We start from the raw sequence: 3,888 nt of genomic DNA, 5'->3' as shown, positions 1-3,888 counted from the left end.
TAGCTAATCCAAGTTTATAATTACAGAAGGCTAATTGATCATTAGAAAACCATTTAGCAATTATGTTAGCACAGCTGAAAACTATTGTGCTGATTTAAAGAAGCAATAAAACTGGCCTTCTTTAGACTAGTTGAGTATCTGGAGCATCAGCATTTGTGGGTTCAATTACAGGCTCAAAATAGTGTATGTGTGCACATGTGTGCCTGCATGTGCATCAGTGTGTGTGCAAATGGAATTGGTTCTTGAGCTGTACTGTCAGTGTCAGCTTAATGAGGTTAGTGGGTGAGGTTGGCACAGTGTGCCAGACTGTTTTAATCTATACCTACCTGCTGCCTACTCAGGCACAACCAGAGGATCACCCATCCTCTGACAGCCTAGTCTCATAACTCTTCTACCCTTCTGTGCTGGGAGATTACGCAAGCTGGTTATGAGGCTAGTAGCTCTACTTGGCCTAACAAATGACACAGAGACTGGGCTACAGGTCAACAGCAATGGGAAAAGGGAGGCGGCTGAAATCCATGGGTAAATATGGTCTGAGTCCTCCTAAATGAAGTTTGGGTTAGGGTTGAGCCAGGGTGTGGACATGAAGCGAGGGTTAAGGAATCCTACATACTGTAGGTTTGGTTTGCTCCTAGCAGAACTTGGCATACTATCATACTCCATAAAGACCTTTGCTTGTAAAAAAGGGAAAAAAGCATTTTGTCCATCCTGAGTCACCATAGCAACAACATAGCCAGAAATACTTCCTCAAAATAGTCAGAATTAATCTAAAATAACTCAAGAAATCGGTCATTAATTTTGACGGTTTTTGTGACGTGATCTTTGTCAGGCAATTTTACATTTAACTAAGATGTTTGGTGCAGTATTTCTCAAGTGAAAAAATGCATGAAACCTAGTCGTCTCTCTTTGAATGAGAACAAACTCTTCATGTTCCCACTCTTACTAGGAGTAGTACTGTTGACCGATCACAGACTAAGGGGCGTAGACTTTGGCTACCGAACTTCGACTTGCCTCAAGAAATGTTTTTGTGTGCAGACAGAGAACAGACGAAAAAACTGCCAAAGACCAGAACTAACAAAAAATATATAATATATGTACAAACTGTTTTGACTGGGAAGCATACGGTAAACTTTAGGGTTAGGGTTGAGACGGAGTGTGGACATGAAGCTAGGGTTAGAGTTAGGGTTGAGGTTAGGGTTAGTTGATTGTCTTGGGGAGGGACCTGGCCTTGCACTTGCTGACTGACTGACCTTGTAACTTGACGCAGACCGTAGCCAAGCCTGGCAAGTGTCCAGTGAGAGACATTCTCCTCTTTGTGCTTAGAGACAGTTATCCAGTGTCCAGTGAGAGACACTCTCCTCTTTGTGCTTAGAGACAGTTATCCAGTGTCCAGTGAGAGACACTCTCCTCTTTGTGCTTAGAGACAGTTATCCAGTGTCCAGTGAGAGACACTCTCCTCTTTGTGCTTAGAGACAGTTATCCAGTGTCCAGTGAGAGACACTCTCCTCTTTGTGCTTAGAGACAGTTATCCAGTGTCCAGTGAGAGACACTCTCCTCTTTGTGCTTAGAGACAGTTATCCAGTGTCCAGTGAGAGACACTCTCCTCTTTGTGCTTAGAGACAGTTATCCAGTGTCCAGTGAGAGACACTCTCCTCTTTGTGCTTAGAGACAGTTATCCAGTGTCTAGTGAGAGACACTCTCCTCTTTGTGCTTAGAGACAGTCATCCAGTGTCCAGGATCCAGTTTGTTGCATAAAAGAAACCACACAATGTCATACTTGGACTAATGAAGGGAGGGAATATGAGGGCTTGAAAATACAAAATATACAGTGAGTGTAAAAAACATAAAGAACACCTGCTCTTTCCAGGACAGACTGACCAGGTGAATCCAGGATATGATTCCTTGTTGATGTCACAAAATCCACTTCAATCAGTGTAGATGAAGGGGAGACGACAGGTTAATGAAGGATTTGTAACAATTGAGACATGGATTGGGACATGGATTGAGACATGGATGTATATGTGCTATTCAGATGGAGAATGGGCAAGACAAAATATGTGTGTTTGAACAGGGTCTGGTAGTAGGTGCCAGGCCCACAGGTTTGAGTCTGTCTAGAACCGCAATGCTGATCAAGAATTGTCCACCATCCAAAGGACATCCAGCCAATTTGACACAACTGTGGGAAGCATTGGAGTCAACATGAGCCTGTGGAATGCTTTCGACACCATGTAGAGTCCGTGCTCCAACTAATTCAGGCTGTTCTGAGGGCAAAGGGTGCAACTCAATATTAGGAAGGTCTTCTTAATGTTTTGTACACTCAGATATTATGAGTAAGGACTGAAAAGGGGTGATACAGATATTTATCAACATTATATGATATTTTGGAGTATCTGCCCACTGGGCGAAAACTGGTTTAATCAACGTTGTTTCCACGTCATTTCAACCCTAAATTCAATGCGATGACATTGAATCAACGTGGAAAATTGATTGGATTTGAAAAAAGTCAGAGGATGCAGAGGTGAATCATAGCTGAACATTGATCTTACTCTGAGATTGGAGAAACTGGACACAGACTTCAGTTCAATGTCTAGTTTTACATTTGGTTGACATTTTAACCAACGTGAATTCAATGTGAAATCAACAAAAAAGAGACAGCTTTTCATTGGATTTTGGTTAAAAGTTGGGTGAGAAAAAAAATGAAATCTTACGTTGATGACCTTCTTTCAAATCCAATCCATTTCCCACATTGATTCAACGTCATCACATTGAATTTAGGGTTGAAATGACGTTGAAACAACGTTGATTAAACCAGTTTTCGCCCAGTGGGCAGATACTCAAAAAAAAAATCACATAATGCCGATAAAGATCTGTATCACCCCTTGCACACATGATATGGGCAAAATAATACCTAACGTGACCAATGCATTGACTCAAGAACAATTGCAGCGTATTATTATTACAGGTGTTTCACTAGTTCCTGTTTGGAATGAATGTGCCTGAACTGTCTAATCAGTAATCAACAGTCAGTCAGAGCATGTACGGGCTTGCTGTGGTAACAGGTGTGGTTCAGAAGTATAGGTCATTCACATCAACACACAATGGACAGTGAGACAAGTAGTTATTACTCCTTATTCATGGTGCACAATTATGGGTCTCGGTGGGTTCTTGCCTAACATACTGGTCTACTCAAACATGGCGCCTGTTCTTGGAAGCAGACTGCAGTTCTGATGTGCATCATCGATTCTCAGTGGATGTGTCTGTATGTTATTTATTGACAGCCCATCGTTTACAATGCATTTTGTGAAGGTTTTTATTGCAAGGACCATATTTACTCATCTGCCGTTGGTTATACTGCAGTTTCCCCACTAGAGGGCGCCTTGGAGGGTGTAGAATTAAAGTGTTGAGAATGATCTGTACAGGGCTATTCTAGAAATGATACATGCTATATTCACAATATTTAGGAATCATAAAAGAATACAAACTTTGAAGAACAATAGCTCATGTTAAACGGCTTGTCAAGAACTGTCAAGGTTGTTCATGATCCAACCTTTTATTATCAGTTGAAAGGCCACCGGTGTTGACCAGGGCCACCCCCTCCCTTGTCCAAGTAACTATTCATTCCAGGTATATCATATTACCCCTCTGATTATTTTTTGGTATATTGCCATACAAGACAGTTCCAAACATTTCACAGTATCCACGTCAGTCCTGGCCTGTCTCTTCTTTCAACAGACACATATTCTGGTGTAAACTATCAAATGGATCTGTACCATGCAGTATTTCTATATCAACATTAGTATCATGAAGAACTATTTCTTAAGTGTTCTACCTCTTTTTTTGTTCACATATGTATTACATGTTGACTATAAAAATCGTCATAGTCTAAAA

The sequence above is a fragment of the Oncorhynchus keta genome, chromosome 5 (assembly GCF_023373465.1).
Source record: "Oncorhynchus keta strain PuntledgeMale-10-30-2019 chromosome 5, Oket_V2, whole genome shotgun sequence".
In the NCBI taxonomy this organism is placed as follows: Eukaryota; Metazoa; Chordata; class Actinopteri; order Salmoniformes; family Salmonidae; genus Oncorhynchus; species Oncorhynchus keta.
The sequence above is the reverse complement of the archived record's forward strand: the minus strand, read 5'-3'. Positions refer to the sequence as shown.